The 17,727-nt window shown below is 46.8% G+C and overlaps 1 long non-coding RNA gene across 1 annotated transcript; it reads right to left on the reverse strand.

Moving 5' to 3' along the window:
* Positions 1 to 3,056: 3,056 nt before the first annotated feature.
* On the reverse strand, positions 3,057 to 6,799 carry LOC122697747. The gene is made up of 3 exons (XR_006342166.1): positions 6,552 to 6,799; positions 4,435 to 4,658; positions 3,057 to 3,793 (listed from the first exon to the last, which is right to left on the reverse strand). It is a non-coding gene; the product is annotated as an uncharacterized LOC122697747 (long non-coding RNA).
* Positions 6,800 to 17,727: the final 10,928 nt, after the last annotated feature.

The raw sequence follows: 17,727 nt of genomic DNA on the forward strand, positions 1-17,727 counted from the left end.
GTGGAGATTCCTTAAAAAACTGGAAATAGAACTGCCATATGACCCAGCAATACCACTTCTGGGCATACACACTGAGGAAACCAGATCTGAAAGAGACACATGCACCCCAATGTTCATCGCAGCACTGTTTATAATAGCCAGGACATGGAAGCAACCTAGATGCCCATCAGCAGATGAATGGATAAGGAAGCTGTGGTACATATACACCATGGAATTTTACTCAGCCGTCAAAAAGAATTCATTTGAACTAGTCCTAATGAGATGGATGAAACTGGAGCCCCTTATACAGAGTGAAGTAAGCCAGAAAGATAAAGAACATTACAGCATACTAACACATATATATGGAATTTAGAAAGATGGTAACGATAACCCTATATGCAAAACAGAAAAAGAGACACAGAAATACAGAACAGACTTTTGAACTCTGTGGGAGAAGGTGAGGGTGGGATGTTTCAAAAGAACAGCATGTATACTATCTATGGTGAAACAGATCACCAGCCCAGGTGGGATGCATGAGACAAGTGCTCCGGCCTGGTGCACTGGGAAGACCCAGAGGAATCGGGTGGAGAGGGAGATGGGAGGGGGGATCGGGATGGGGAATAAGTGTAAATCTATGGCTGATTCATATCAATGTATGACAAAACCCACTGGAAAAAAAAAAAAAACAAAAAACCATGACCCTTTAAAAAAAAAAAAAAAAAAGTTGACAAGTGCTAGGTTGGGAGGGGACAGGGAGGACTCAGTGGAGAATGGTGAGGAGTTTTTCTGAGAGGAGAAGCCTGGGAGGAAGCTCATGTTTGCCAGACTTCCTAATAAGATCCGTGAAGGTCTTTACGCACATCCTTGTATTCCCACGAAGCTGAAAGTTGTTGTTCAGTCACTCAGCCGTGTCCAACTCTGCAACCCATGGACTGCAGCACACCAGGCATCCCTGTCCTTCACCATCTCCTGGAGCCTGCTCAAACTCATGTCCATTGAGTTGGTGATGCCATCCAAGCATCCTGTCCTCTGTCGTCCCCTTCTCCTCCTGCCTTCAATCTTTCCCAGCATCAGGGTCTTTTCTAATGAGTTAGCTCTTCGCATCAGGTGCCGAAGTATTGTAGCTTTAGCTTCAGCATCAGTCCTTCCAATGAATATTTAGGACTGATTTCCTTTAGGATTGACTGTTTTGATCTCCTTGCAGTCCAGGGGACTCTCAAGAGTCTTCTCCATCACTATAGCTCAAAAGCATCAATTCCTAGGTGTTCTACCTTCTTTATGGTTCAACTCTGACCTCCATACTTGACTACTAGAAAAACCAAGCTTTGACTATATGGACCTTTGTCGGCAACGTAACGTCTCTGCTCTTTAATACGCAGCTGAGAGACCTGAGATTTAATGGGCGAGCAGGCCGAGAGGAGTATGGAAGGAAGCTCGGGGGCAGAACCCCAACCCAACAGCCCTGCTCAGAAATACGCTATGATCTCAGTGAGGTCAGGATCATGCCTCTGTCATGATCCGTGCTGACAGCCTCCAACTGAGCAGCAATCCTCACCCACAGGTGACAGCAAAGCCAGCATCTGAATTCCCCAAAGTGCCTTTATGGAATCCTTCCCAGGGTGATGGAAAGATGAGTCAACCCCAGGCACCAGAAGTCTGGGAGGATTGAACCAGCCTCAGGAGTTTACCTGTTGGAAAGCCTGTTATTAGACTCCTAAAGGGCCTTAATCCAGCCCTCAGAGGCGCACCCTACCTGTATGCAAATCTCCTTTCCATCCTTTCCTCTGGGGCCATTAGTCACTCGTGTCTCCTGGCCTCCAAATGTAGTTCTGCTCCGCAGAAATGACCTGCGGTGGAGCTGGCACCTCCGAGGACAAAGGTCACACACAGATCAACTGCTCTGCTTCTCCACCACAAGCTTTGACAGAGGACAACTTCTCAGAACCCGGCAGACAGGCCACCTTCTCCTGGACAAAGACCGGACCTCTGAGCACCTCTTTTTCTAAAGCTCGGCTGTGGAGATGCAGACTTAAGCTTAAGAGCTGGGCTGGGTAGAGGGGGGCTACTGGGTGCTACATAACCCAATGGATGATATTTCTAAAATGGCCTGCACTCTGGCAACTCCGGGGAAAGAAAAACTCCAACTGTCAGAGCCACGCTTTACCAACAAGTTCAATCTCTAGGAAAGAATGACAGTAAGATATAGGCTTTCAATGAGAGTCCAAAGCACTTGCCTTTTATTGTGTATTATTTATCAATTCATTTGTTTGCTCATTCACTTACTCAGTCATTCAGAAAACATGATGGAGCACCAAGTGTGTGCTGTGTAGCGTGCTGGAGAGAATGGGTGAGTGGAGGGAGCAGGGCTTGTATCCTAGCACGTTGTAAACCGAACAGCCTCTCTACCCAAGGTCTGTAAATTTCCACCTGCTGGCCAGATGTGTCCCTGTCCCCGTTCCCAGCCTTGAGGAAAGGTGCCTTTTGATGTTTTAAATGAGCAGTACAGTCTTTAGTATAATAAATAGCCACCCAGTAAGAATAAGGGATGCTTTTGGAATATGTAGCCAAAGAAAATATCAACTGCAAACTCAAGACCCTGCAGCTAGGGACTTCCCTGGTGGAGCAGGGGTTAAGAATCCACCTTCCAATGCTGGGGACGTAGGTTCAATCCCTGGTCAGGGAACCAAGATCCCGTATGTTGGAGGACAACTAAGCTGGTGCGTCACAACTACTGAAGCCAATACACCACAGCTCCGAAAGCCCCTGTGCCACAACATGGGATCCTGCACTATGCAATGAACAGCCCACATGCTGCAACTAACACCCAGCACAGTGAAATAAATACATATGTTTTTCAAAGAGACCCTGTGACCAAGTTTCTAGAATGGATTATTAAGGGAGGGCTTTGCCTATACCTAGAGAAAGTGAAATGAAAGTGAAAGGGTTAGTCACTCAGTCGTGTCAGACTCTTTGTGACCCCCATGGGCTGTAGCCTGCCAGGCTCCTCTGTCCATGGGATTCTTCAGGCAAGAATCCTGGAGTGGATAGCCATGCCCTCCTCCAGGGGATCTTCCCAACCCAGGGAATGAACCCATATCGCCTACATTGCAGGCAGACTACCATTTGAGCCCCCAGGGAAGGCTCATATCTAGAGAAGCAAGTAGTAAAAAGAATATCTAATACTTGGGTTTTCCAAGCTCTGTCAAGCCTCATGACCACCCTATGAAATGGGTACCATGGTTACTTCAACTCTGCAGGTGAGGTTTAGTGGGGCAGAGAGAGGTTAAACAGCTTGCCTGGTGAGTGATTAAAACACACAGCCCAACTCACTCTGAGGGGGCCCAGCAGCAGGGCCTGGGCCCTAACCACTGCACTGCACTCTCTGTCCCCAAGTGCTTCCTGGAAGGAGCCTGACCCTCTGGGAGCAAGTATGTCAGTCCATCCACTGTCTTCCTTGGCTGAGTTCCAGGATGAGCACATCAGTAGGAGAAGAGATTGTGTTTCAGGACGAGACTGAGAACTCTATCCACGTGCTGGTACAGTTGGGTGGGAGGGTGGCTGTTTGAACCACTGTCTTCATGGGGATGCAGTGACTGGATGGGTGTCAACCCAGAGGGCACGTTCTGGAGGAGAACCACACTCTAGAAAGTTGGGACCAAGCGTTCTGGCAAAGTTGCCCCCAGCTCTGTCCTGCTGAGCGTTTCCATTGGTGGCTTGGATGACAAGTGGAGTGGCTGTCCCTATGTGCCAGTAGAGGCCAGTTGGAGAGCCAGAGGGCCATGGAAATCTCTTGTCTTTCAAGTTGGTGGTCTCCCTGGAGGAGGAGGAAGAGAGGAGGTGAGTAGAAGCTTTGATGAGACAACTTTCGGAAACAAAGGCAGTCACCACTTAGCATAAGGGGGCATTTACTGGAAGGTTGATGCTGGCTGAATCCAGTGAGGATACTGGATTTGCGGTCTCCTGTCCAAGTCCTAGACACTCTGGAGCCTGGGGTTCAAATCCCATAAGACCTGACTGAGTCAGCGGAAAGGGTGTCTCACTCAGCCTGTAGGCGATTTCTGGTGACTGGATCTCTCAGCAGTGATGCAGACGTGAGATCTGTAAGCAGAGGCGAGGTTGGGACAGGGGGTCAGCGTGGACGGCTTGGCTTGCCCCACCACCCTGACTCCTGAGAATGCCTGCAAGTCTCCTGCTCAATCTGCTCCAAAGCCTCGGCCCAAAGACAACTGGGTCACTGCCATTTGCAGATTAGCAGGAATTAGTTTATGGTTCCCAGGCTATAGAAGTGTAGAATGGAGAGCAGGTAGTGTATTTTTTTCTATACAGTTAAAGAACTAACCAGGGCATTGGCTGCCATCAGGGTCCTGCAAGCCAGCTGGGGGAATGTATCAGATCCCGGTGCTGCTGGGACCAAACACCATCAACCCCGTGGCTCGAAGCAACACCAGTGGTTACCTCCAGTCCCCTAGGTCAGAGGTCCAACACGACATGGCTCGTCCGAGGGCCTCAAGGCCAAAGTCAAGGTGTCTGTTGATCTAGGCTCTATGTAGACCCTGGGGGCGGTTCACTTCCAGGATCATTTAGGTTGCTGGCAGAGTTCAGTTCCTTGCTGGATGCCAGCTGGGAAACTTTCTCAGCTTCTTAAAGCCACACCTTTCCCATCATCATGTCCTCTCCACCTACAAGTGACAAAAGTGGGTCAAGTTCTTTTCATGCTTTGAATCTCTGCCTTCCTCTTCTGCCACATTTCTCTGACTCCAGTCAGAGAAAGTTCTCTGCTTTTGAGGACTTGTGACTAGAATGGGTCACTCTGATAATCCAGACTCATTTCTCTGACCTTAATTACATCTGCAAAATTCCTTTTGCTACATAACAAAGCACATTCACACGTGTAACATTAAGAGTGAAGGTCTTAGGGGCCAACGTCCTGCTTCCCTGCTCTCCAAATTCTTACTACTTTTGTGACCAGTTTATGATTCAAGCCTTCTCAGAATGCAGGCTTCTTGCTTATTTAACAGTTGGGTATACTGTATCTGTTAAAATGCCCCTTTAAAATCCACCTCCTCCAGGAAGCCTTCCCTGATTGCCTCAGCTCAACCTTGGTGCTCTATTATTTGGTGTCCTTTAGCAGAGAGGCTTTCACTTTCTACCTGTGAGGTTGGTTGCTCTGTAAGCAGTCTCAGGTTAACTCACAGATGTGCAATCAGACTTGCCAATGTAAGCTTCTCACGGTCAGAGAGTACATCTCAATATAACTATTATTATTGTCATTATTATTATTTGTAGCTCCTTAAAAAGGGTAAAATGAGGCTGGGCACTTGGTGGCAAGACCTAAAGGCTTAGTCAATTACTGTAAAGATGTGACAGTGAGTTCTGGAAAGGAGGTGAAAGGGCAGAAGAGGGGTGGTGTGAACCTGGCTACTTTTATCTCCCTACCCAAAGTGAGGGCTTTCCTGGTGGCTCAGATGGTGAAGAATCTGCCTGCAATGCGGGAGACCTGGGTTCGGTCCCTGGATTGGGAAGATCCCCTGGAGGAGGGCATGGCAACCCCCTCCAATATTCTTGCCTGGAGAATCCCCATGGACAGAGGTGCCTGGCGGGCTACAGTCCATGGGGTCGCAAAGAGTCAGACACGACTGAGTGACTAATCACAGCACATCCAAAGTGAGAATGCTGGGGACAGAGTTATTAAACTCAGGCCCAGCCTTGGCTTCCCAGATCTTTCAATGACCTTCTATGTGCCTTGAGCATTTTATCCTAATCTCTCTCTTTCCCTGAGCTTCAAGTTTCTCTTCCCCGAATGAGGACACCAAACCCAGCTCAGTTAAAGGAGAGCACCCGGGGTTGGCATCCAGCAGGCACAAGGCTGCTCCGAGGCTCTGCCTGTGGCCCTGTCTCCTCACCCCCACATGAAGCCACATTGGTCTTGGACTTTGTTTTGCTCGTGCTTGCTTCCCCAACATCAAGACCAGGCTCTGCACACAGTAGGTGCTTAATTTTTGCTGAATGGAGAGACCTGGGGTGCATCCAGCTGTCAGAGAGTGATTATTTCCTTTCACACAAGCAGTGAGTTTTCCGGGGACCTGTCCCACCCCCTTCCTGCGCTTGCAGCCCCACATCCAGCCGGGGGCCCCTCATTCATTCCCCAGCGTGGGCTCTGCCCCCCTGTGACCCAGGAGCTCCCGGGGATCCCCCAGCCAGGATTTATGCCCTACCGCTGGTCCCCCCGCAGGCAGGCTGCTCTTTCAAGTCCATGCTCATTCTCTGATCCAACTTGTCCCTGTGCTCTGCTCCCAGCGCTGTGGTCGCTGGGTCACCCTGTGGTTTGCTGAAGGTCAAGCCTGGAGCAGTCTACATTTTCTGCAGCAGAATCCAAATGCCACCAGCTGAGAGGCCTCCTGAAAGGCACTGGCAGTGGGTCCTTCCTTCAGCTGGGGCCCACCCGCACCCCACCCACATACCCGCAGCCACCCAGTGTGGAAGGGGCCCCTCTCCTTTGATTTCCTACGCTGCAACTCAATTGTGTGTCAGCTGCTATCTTGACTCCAGAGAGGCAGGCTGGGCCAGCAGACCTGGATTCACTGGGGGTCCTACATCTTTCCGGGCAGAGTCAGGTGGGGCACCTTCTAGTTCTCCAGGAGGAGAAGGGGAGCCCTCAGGCGAGGTCAGCCCTTTCCTCTCAAGCTCCCTGGCAGCATCCTTGGCGGCTACCGCCCGCTCTGTCCATCCCGGGGAGATGACTGGCAGAGCTCCTCGGCCGGAAGTCAGCGACTCCCCACGCCACCCACAGCCTTCAGATCCACTGGGCCTCTGGGCTCGCCTCTCCAGCGGACAGCTGTCACCCCTCGAAGGCCATCAACAGCGGCTCCGGGGATGGGAGCCAAGAGGCCAGGCCCAAGCTCTATCCAGGTTCCTGTGTGTCACTTCCTGCCCCTCCGCCTTCTCGTCGCTCCCTCCCGCCCTCTGGCCTGCAGAGCCAAGGCTGGACTCCAGCCATGACTGACTTGTGACCGGAGGGCCAAGCAGCTGAGGTGAACTCCAGTCAGTTGTGACATCACCCTTGTTCTAAAAACCTCCGCTTTGGCTCCTCTGACGAGTTCACATCCACTTTAGGGTTTGGCTCCGGAGCCACTGGTCTTACTTACTCCATATTACCTAAAAAGAGCTACTTAAGTTCTGCAAACCTCCCCAGCCACTGAGGTCAACTGCAGCTCGTGTAACGACCATTCCAGCGTTCTGGGGGAAAGGACAGGGCCCGTGATGCTTTTGGCTCCTTGGAGCCCTTCTGCGGAAATCCCTGCAACCACCAACCAAGTATGTCTCAAATCTTCTTTAAATATGTTCATATTTTCAAAACATAGAAAGCAACGGTGGGGCTTGGCTGCTCGCAGGCCGCACCGGGAGGAGAGAGGCAGAACTCACCCCTTGCCACTTTTATCCCTCCTCTCCACAGGATCTCGTTTTCTGCCTGGAGCCACTCGTTGCTGTGTGTGTAATGAGCTTCATACGATCGGGTACTTGGCTGGCGAAGGTTTGATTCTTATCTTTGGGGAGGGGCCAGTAAGGCTCCAGTAATGATAATAAAGCAATATTTCTGTAGCTCAGAACTGTGACAACCTTCTTCCAGGTCTCTCCCCCAGCTCCTCTATCACAGTCATCCTGGCCATTCTGTGACATCTTTTTTTTTTTTTAATTTACTTATTTGGCTGTGCTGGGTCTTAGTCGCAGCATGCGGAATCTTTGATCGTCATTGTGCCATGGGGTCGTTAGTAGCAGCATTCAGACTCTTAGTCGCAGCATGTGAGATCTAGATCTGTGACCAGGGATTGAACTCTGGCCCCCTGCATCAGGATGGTGATATCTTAGCCCCTGGACCACCAGGGAAGTCCCTCAGTGACATCCTGTGTCTTAGCCATGTGGGTCTCTGGTTCCAAGGCTGCTGCTTCAGGTGGAGACTGAGGTGACTCTGTCTTCTTCACTCACGGCTCTTCTCGTGACTTTAGCCAGGAGTTCCCAGATTGCTACCCTCTGTCCCAGTCCTGTCTCTGTTCTGAGTGTTGATGGACTAAAGTGAGCAAGCATCCGAAACCCCCTTGACAGCCCCAAGGTGACCAGTCTTGACCTACTGACACCATCCTTTTTCTCTCCCAAACTCCTTTCTGCGGAACTCTGGTCTGGGGTGCAGGTAACTTGTGTAAGAGGGCTGTGTTGGGAGGCTTTGGGTAAAGGAGCATGAAAAAGAGAGGGCAATCCGAGTTACACACATTTTAATTGTTTAAGAATTTCCCTGCTCCTCTGGACATAACCCATTGTCTTTGCACCAAACATATAAATTTGTGTCTCACTTCCCTTGCAGAAATGAAGTGAAGTGAAAGTTGCTCAGTTGTGTCTGACTCTTCGCGACCCCACGAACTTAAAAAGCCCATGGAATTCTTCAGGCCAGAATGCTAGAGTGGTAGCTGTTCCTTTCTCCAGGGGATCTTCCCAACCCAGGAATCGAATCCAGGTCTCTCACATTGCAGGCAGATTCTTTACCAGCTGAGTCACGAGGGAAGCCCAAGAATACTGGAGTGGGTAGCCTATCCCTTCTCCAGTGGATCTTCCTGACCCAGGAATTGAACCAGGATCTCCTGTATTGCAGGCCGATTCCTTACCAACTGAGCTATCAGTGAACTTGCAGAAGTGACACTCAAAAGTGACCCAGCAGTAAGAGCACCTGGGGGGATTTTCAGCCCTTCCACACTCACACGGAGTCAGACACCTCACTCTGCATGAGAGTGGGAAACTGTCCTATTGCCTACAGTGCTAAATGAACTCTTGGTATTCAGCACCAGTCACGCCCACGTCTCCTCTGGAAGGCAGGGCTGGAAGCCTGTGAACTACATTTCCTAGAATCCACTGTCAGCAGGCATCCCATTTATATTCCACAATGACACACTCATCTGAGACCTGGAAGAGAGAGGGGAGACACTGACCACATGTTTCCTCCGGCCGTGGTGGGCAGTCACATTGGTTTGGGCAGATGTGGGGTTTTGCAGCCACCTCTGGTTTTTCCCCTGTGAATCACCTGCCTGCATGCTATGGGGAGTTCTAGTGGCCAGAGCTCTAGAATTAGTAGTGGTTTCCTGTGGTAGTAAATTTCTGATGTCCTAAAAGCTGGCAATGGATGCAGAGCCAGCGCCAGCCTTCCCTTCCCTGCTCGTCTTTTCAACTGTCCTGTACGCACTCAGCTCCCTGTGTCCCTGCATCAAATCCCTCTTTCTGCTTGAACTACATAAATTGGATTCTGGTTTTCTGACAGATACACGTATTCAACATCCTTCACACCTTCTTCTCTATGAATAGAGTCCTGATTTTAGCAGGGCAGACACGTCCAAATGTCATTCTGACCAATTGTTGTTGTTGTTTAGTCGCTAAGTCATGTCCGGCTCTTTTGCAACCCCTTGGACTGCAGCCAGGCTCATCTGTCAATCGGATTTCCCAGACAAGAATACTGAAGTGAGTAGCCATTATTCTCCCCAGGGGATCTTCCTGACCCAAGGATCGGATCGAACCCTCATCTCCTGCATTAGCAGGCCAATTCTTTCCCACTGAACTACCTGGGAAGCCCGTTTGGGCTGATAAACCACAGCAAAAGTCTACTGGAGATTTGGAGGAAACATTTTGCTTTTCTGATACCAGTTTTGCCTCTTTTTCTTTGATCTTTATTCCTATTTTCTACTTTCTGGTTATAATTTGGACTTAGTGGCTGGAGGTTCAATATAATGTTGTGACCAGCAGGGGAAAGGCCAAGGAAATTCCTGAGACTTCAGCCTTGGAATCCTTAACCCCTGAACTAATACTAGGAAATTTTTTTTTCTGGACTTCTTGTTTTGAGAGGAAAATAAAATTCTCCTTAGTTTATGTTAGTCACCGTTGACTCATGATTTCTGTTACTTTTAGCTAAGCTCAGTCCTCACTAACACCGTAAGAGGTGCCCAGCTACTTCATCTCTTCGGGAATCACTGTCAGACTGGGCCTTGTTACTTCAGGCGTGTTGAGATAGAACTTAACAGAGAATTCCTTCCAGAGGCTTCTTGGCTTCTCATCCGAATAAGCCCTCTCAAGCTGCTTCAACCCAGGCATGTCCAGGCAGGTTTGCATCCACAGGATGTGGCCTTCTTAGACAAACTTTCCAGCATTACAGCATGTATGGGATTTATCTAGAATCTCTTAATCAAACAAACTGAACTCTAAAATAGAACTTGTCTCTTTCTTCGCTCCAAGACCAAGGTCTACCTAACAATCAGAATGATCTGTTATATATAAACCAGGGGCAGAAGTCTACACAAATAGATAAAACAACAACAACAAACCAAATCCGCCCCCACCCCGCCCCCAAAAGCTACTCTTTCAGGTCTTATAAAAAAGAACTGGCCTACTTATATGGGTGATTAATATAGGAATAATGATGACAGAGAAGTATGTATGCTTTTGCAGTTGGTGATTCTGCTTATTAAGGGAAAAAAAGTAATTTTGCCCTAAAATACAGAGTTTGATGGTTCCAGACATAATAGAAGATGGTGAAAGGAGAAAACCTCTATGAATGGAGGAATTAGTAGAACCTTTGTGAAAAGAGAATTTTATTTGCCTTGAATTATAATACTTACAAATAATAAGTATCAAAATAGGCAATGAAAAGTAAAATGTAAAATTTTGCCAGTACTGGCTAAGTTTTATGAGTTTATTCATAAGATTTTTTAAAGAAACAGAAATTTGTTATGCATTTACTGCAAATATAATATTAACGCAAAAGTCAGAATTTTGTTTTCTTTCTACCATGGTGACAAATTGGTCTTGGAGTATCCAGTCTGCTTTTAACACTTGGTATAAAATTTTCTTTCCCTAGAGAGCAAAGATTTCATATTTTAGGATGACTTTGTATACTCAGTGCTTTTTTGCCTCCCCCCCCCCCCACGCTTTTGATTGTTTTTAAACAGAGTAAACTACAAGACTTTCTTATTTTTCAAAAGAGCTAAGTTCTCAAGACTATCTTTAAGTTTTCTGGCTTGTTAGAACTCACTAATAGCAGGTTATAATCACAGCTAATGTTTCTTACAGGAAAAGGAAGTAGAGGGTTTCCCTGGTGGTTCAGTGGTTGAGAGTCTGCCTGCCAACGAGGGGACATAGGTTTGATCCCTGGTCCTGGAAGACTTCACATGCCAAGGGGCAACTTAGCCCGTGCACCACGGCTATTGAGCGCACACACCCTACAGCCCATGCTCCACAACAAGAGAAGCCACCACAATGAGAAGCCTGTGCATCGCAACCAGAGGAAGCCTACACTCAGCAACAAAGACCCAGCACAACCAAAATAAATAATAAACAAATAAATAATTTTTAAAAAGGAAATAGAGCAACACAATAGGAAAAAGACTACTTGCTGTTGATTTAGAATGTTTCACAGACCCATAAAGACAAGCCTTAACCTGTATAAAATTAAGATTGACGCAAATGATTTTTGTCCAATAGCAGTGTAAATGAATTTGGTTCAGAGGAGATATAACTGTTTCTGTCTTGTAGAAAAGAAAACTCCAAAGGTTACAATGTTTTTGCTCTGTGGGTTATTAAGAAGTTATGTTTCTAAATTAGTTGGTATAAATAGTTTGTTCACTCCAGTTTTCTTTGAATCAGTCTTACTGTCTTGCTGGTTCTGCTGATATGTGCTCGCTTAAAAGCAAACAAACCCCGAAGACTCAGAATGAAAACACATCAAAGCCGAGATAAGTTTTTTAATGTTCCTTTGAAAAATATCATACATGTGAATCTTCTGACTCTGCAGGAAAACAAAGAAGATAGGATATTAATCATCAGCTGTAACCTGGAACATCTCCCAACCCCATGCAACAAACCCAAACACAATGTCTTATGGATACTGTTGAAATATTTTACAAAATCAACCAGATAACTTATATTGCTAGAGTGGGAAACAATTTACAACTTATCTCAACAAAAATGTGACTAGCTTATTTTGCTAGTAGTGGAAATGGGGGATGTAAACAGTGCTCAGAAGTTGCACCATTAAAAACTAAAAGTGCTAAACACTTGAATATATAATCAGAATGGCAATTCTCTTCCATTCAAGTTCAAGATCCCAATAAAGAAAGTTTGAGATCATCAGGGAGGAAGAAAGTAAGAGATTATCAGGGGTCAATTTTATATAGAAAAGCTTTTGAAATCATCAAAATTTGTGGGAAAAAAGTTTATCAATGACTGTCAATAAAGAAATAAAAAATTAAGAATTACCATTAATTAGGGTTGGTAGCAATATCAACTGGTTATTTAAAATATACCCAGTATTTTCAGATGTAAAATATCTAATAGACTTCAGAAACAGTATTTTCAATATGGTCATATTATTATAGTCTAGTTTATGGTCCTCCTTGTTATAAAACATTTGCCTACTAAAGTGTGTAATTGCTTTTTGGAAAACTTATACATCAAAGCAATAAAATGTCAATCATGGTTGACAAAGCTTTCGCTCTTTCACACTGAAGTACTGTTAAAAATTTACTTATATGTGAAATTTAAGACTTTGAAATTAATTTAATAGATTTTTGTCTATCTTATGGAACTGAAAATAGTGATGTTAGAAGTAATATATCTAAACTTATCATCAATGTTTGAGAAAAAAATTTTTCACTAAACAATAGTTATATGAAAATCTCATTGGATTTCATACAGAGTACCAGTATAATGCTATGGAAAGTATGTGATATTTCAACCAAGATTTTAGGAGAATTTCCAGTCTGATTTAAGTTGGTAAGTCACTGTGTTTGAAAGATGCAGTGGAAGATGTAAGATAAAGCACTTTAAATCTTTCCATCATAAACTTTTATTCTTCAAATAAAATATGGTTAGGGATTGAAGAATACATTCAAAGAGCTTAGAATTTAGAAAATAAAAACTGGAGGAGACTTCAAGAGCCTCCTATGGGGTAACAGCTACAAAAGCAAGTTGAAAATTGTGTCAAGATTTGGATTTTTTTAAAGAGAAATTATGGAGAGCGATAGTCAAACATTTTGAAAGTAATTTTTTAGAGATTCAGATTTAATAAGTGATACCCTAACAAAAAAGTCAACATTTGGCCTCGCCACATGGCTTGCAGGATCTTAGTTCACCAACCAGGGATTGAACCCCTGCCCCCTACTGTGGAAGCCCAGAGTCCTAACCACTGAGCTGTGAGGGAATTCCCATACCAGTTCTTTTTTGAGCTTTGTAAGAAAAAAAAGCTTCTGTGATGGTTAATCTGGGGACAGTATATACAGAAACTAGGGAAGAAAAGCAGAAGATGTCACAAAGTGGGTGACTCTCTTGTTTGTCCCCAGGGATCCTCCTTCCTTCTCTGCTCTGCTGTTTTGGCAAAGCTGACCCGATGGGCTCACCCTGCTTCCAGGTACTCAGCCTGCCCCTGGGGTTTGGCAAGTTGGAGAATCAATAAGAGGTCTGAGAAAGGAGGGTCTGAGGTCCAAGTGATCATAGCTAGTTCCCGCCCGGCCTGTGGGGCAGAAGGGGTTGGTGATGGAGAGGGGAGTCTAACTAAGGGTCAGCAGCTGCTCCTCCTACCCAGTTCTCTTCTGAGATGGTTTCTGCTCACTCCTCCTCTGGCCTGGGCCGGGATGTTTCCCTACTGTGATCAGCTCTTGGGTGCTGCACTCTTTCTTCCTGGCCCCCCTTCTAAGAGTTGCTTCATTAAACTCTCCCCCAATCACCCAGTTTGCATGTGCCATCTCTTTCCTGCTGAGACCCTAACTGATTTGTATCCATTTGGAGCAACAAAAAAAGAGTATCTATTCCAAAGGAGAAATAAAAACTATTAAATTTTTAAAAATTATTTATTTTTTCATTGGAAGGACTGATACTGAAGCTCCAATACTTTGGCCACCTGATATGAAGAGCTGACTCATTGGAAAAGACCCTGATGCTGGGAAAGATAGAAGGCAGGAGGAGAAGTGGGTGACAGAGGATGAGATGTTTGGATGGCATCACTGACTCAATGGACATGAGTTTGAGCAAGCTCCAGGAGTTGGTGATGGACAAGGAAACCTGGTCTGCTGCAGTCCATAGGGTTGCAGAGTCGGAAATGACAGAGCGACTAAACAACAGTTAAAATTTTTACTTTTTATACCACTTGAAAGGTTACTTTCCCTTTATAGTTATTACAAATATTGGCCATACTCCTCAAGTTATACATTACATTCTTGAGCCTGTCTCACACCCCACACTTAGTATCTCCCACTCTCCCACCCTTTATCTCCCCCACAATGGTAATCACTAAGTTGTTCTCTGCTTCTTTTCAGTTATCTTCACTAGTTGGTCCTATTTTTTTAGAATCTACAAATAAGTAATATCATAGTGTGTTTGTCTTTGTCTGACTTATTTCACTTAGCAAAATGCCCTCAGAATCCATCCATGTTGCTTCAAATGGCAAAATTTTCTTCTTTTTTTATGTCTGAGTAGTGTTCCATTGTATATGTATACCACACCTTCTTTATTTATTTATCTGTTTATGGACACTTAGGTTATTTACCTATCTTGGCAATTGCAAATATTACTGCTATGAACGTTGGGGTGCAGGTATCTTTTTTTGAATTAGTGCTTTTGTTCTTCTCAGATACATACCCAAAAGTGGAATTGCTGGGTCATATGGTAGTTTTGTTTTTAGCTTTTTGAGAGGCCTCCATACTGTTTTCCAAATGGCTGGACCAATGTACATTCTCGTCAACAGTATACAAGGATTCCCTTTTCTCCACATCCTCACCAACATTTGTTAACTGTGTTAGATTTTTTTTTAAGTAAAACTGTTAGACTGTTTTTAAAAGGAAGAAAAATATCTCTTGTTTGACAACAAAAAGTGAAAAATTTAATGAATGTTTATGTCCTTTCAATTGATAGAATCCTGAAGCATGACCAAATAATATTTGGGTTGTTGGGGAGCAAAACTAAAAAGATGAGGCCAATTAATTAAATATGACATTCCAATGAATGATTTCATATGATTCTTCCAGTAATAGAGATGTAAAATGCATAACTGTCAGCACTACAGTTATAATATATAATGACTGGTTGTATATTTTTAATAGTGTCCAGGCATCTACCATAACCATACCATCCCATAGTAGAGGGTTTTCATAATATAATAGTAAATGATAGATGGTAGAAGCCAAGTTAAGTACGGGAGTGAACGTGCTTAGTCCCTGTCGTGTCTGACTCTTTGTGACCCCATGGACTGTAGCCCACCAGGCTCCTCTATCCATGGGGATTCTCCAGACAAGAATGCTGGAGTGGGTTGCTATGTCTTCCTTCAGGGGATCTTCCCAACCCAGGGGTTGAATGCAGTCTCCCACATTGCAGATGAATTCGTTACCGTCTGAACCACCAGGGAAGTGTAAATTAAATAATACAATCCATACTTTATATATATTTTTACAAAGCAATATTCCAGTTTCTTTTAGTCATTGTCTGGTGTTGACTCATAACCACAGTTTTTCATAAAACTTAGGAAACAGTCAAGGGAACAGGATCTATGTTTTCTTCCAGGCATAGGTCACAAGGGGTAGAAATGGACTCACCAACTTCACTGGAAATGGAGACCCTGGACTTCAAGCCCAGGGTACCGTACATGGCTATAGGGGCAGCAGGCCTCCTGGGATGGCAGAGAGAGGGCCCTGGAGAGAATTTACTCCCTAGTTCTCTAGGAATGGGTTTCCCTGGTGTCTCAGTTGGTAAAGAATCTGCCTGCAATGCAGGAGACCCTGGTTCGAATCCTGGGTCGGGAAGATCTGCTGGAGAAGGGATAGGCTACCCACTTCAGTATTCTTGGGCTTCCCTAGTGGCTCAGCTGGTAAAGAATCTGCCTGCAATGTGGGAGACCTGGGAAGATCCCCTGGAGAAGGGAAGGGCTACCCACTCCAGTATTCTGGCCTGGAAAATTCCATGGACTGTATTGTCCATAAGGTCACAAAGAATGGGACACGACTGAGCGTGTCCTAAGAGTGTGCATGGCTGTAGGGGCAGCCGGCCTCCTGGGATGGCAGAGAGATGGCCCCAAAGAGAACCTACTCCCTAGGTCTCCAGGAATGAAAACACCTCAAAATCGGTGATACTCTGCCTCACCACCTTGCTCCTCCCGGGAGACCTGCGCTCCAAGTCTGGGAGAGCTGTCACCCGCCATGGGGATGCCGCCTGCTCTGTCAGACAGGAGCCTCGCTCCAGCTGCTTGTTGGGTTGGCTCCGAGCCCCACCAGCTCACGGGGAACACACCACAATCCCGGAGTGCGACCTGGAGGGACATGGGCCCACCCTGGCCTCCCCAGGGGACAGTGTACACCGGAGGCTTGTCTGTAGCATAGGCTCCACCAGACCTGCCAGGTCTGATGAGGTGTCTGAGTGACGGGGGCTCCTGACACATGGAAGCTTCTGACGCACATCCAGAGCGGGAGGCGTGGGCAGAGGAGGGGGCGCTAGGGCGGGGAGGGAGTATTCCTGGGTGTGCAGGCGCGCTGGCTGTGCTGTGCCTGCGAGGCTGGTCTCCAGCTGTTCCTTCCTGATGGCCGCTCCTGGGCCCCGCAGGGATGCCCTTTATGCTGGAGCATCGGGAACAGGGGATCTTGAGAAATGTAAAGCTCATCACAGCCAGGACCAAGAGGACAGGACCCTAATAAGAGTTCGCACATTCCTTCAACTCTTTCTCCTACCCCGGGAGGCTGGAGAGATGTATTCCATGTCTTTATGACTTAGAGTCTCCTTCCTCCCCGCTCCCCCACCCCACACACACATCAGTCACGCTCCTGTTTTGAGAATGTCGCTTACAAATTGTTTTAATGTGGCTGTGATGATGACATTCTTACACACTGGGAAGGGATTCTCCGGGGGCCCGGGCAGCTGGAGGGGGTAATAGGAGGGGGCCGACGGTCGTAATGCTCCCGTGACTCCTGAGCACGAAGAATCTGTCGGCTCTTCAGGAACCGCAGTGTCAGGCCGCAGCCGCCCCCCGAGGGGGCCCGGAGGCAGTTCAGGCAGGGCGGCCCAGGCCCGTGGTTTGGAGATGCATCTTGGCCAAGACTGCTGTCGGCGCCTGGCCCTGGCATCAAACCACCTCGGAGGTGGGCCAGGGCTCCTCTCCCCAGGTTGCTAATTCTTACATCACCTCTGGAAAGAAAGGCAGACGTGGGCAGTGGGGCAGTGAGCTCCCCAGGGTGGCTGCTGGGCATGCGTGACTCCTCTCTCAGGGGAGGGAAGTGGTCGGGGGGACAAGGCACCACCTCCATTCCTGGGTGACAACCACACACACGAACATGGCTGCCTGGCTCGGTGGGTGTGGAGGACGGGAGTAGAGGAAAACAGCCACCTTCTCCAGCTGAGTCCCCTGTTCCAGAGACCTGCCCACTGGTTGTGGTGGCGGCTTTGCTGTCTCACCCTCCCCTGTCTTCCCCAGGACCACAGTATCCTTTTCCTCATAATAAAGACCACAGCCTCCATCCTGCACCAGGAACCACCGATTCACATCTCCCGATTCACATCTCCCTCCTCAGCCTGGGCCGCTCTCACTCCACCCATTCAATTACTCAGCACACTCATTGAGCACCTACTGTGTACCAGACTCAGCACACTTATTGAGCACCTACTGCATACTAGACCCAGGAGGACTAAGCCTTGAAAATTCATGAATTCCAACTGATCTAGGTCCAGATTCCAGTTTGACTGCTT

The sequence above is a fragment of the Cervus elaphus genome, chromosome 7 (assembly GCF_910594005.1).
Source record: "Cervus elaphus chromosome 7, mCerEla1.1, whole genome shotgun sequence".
Lineage (NCBI taxonomy): Eukaryota > Metazoa > Chordata > Mammalia > Artiodactyla > Cervidae > Cervus > Cervus elaphus.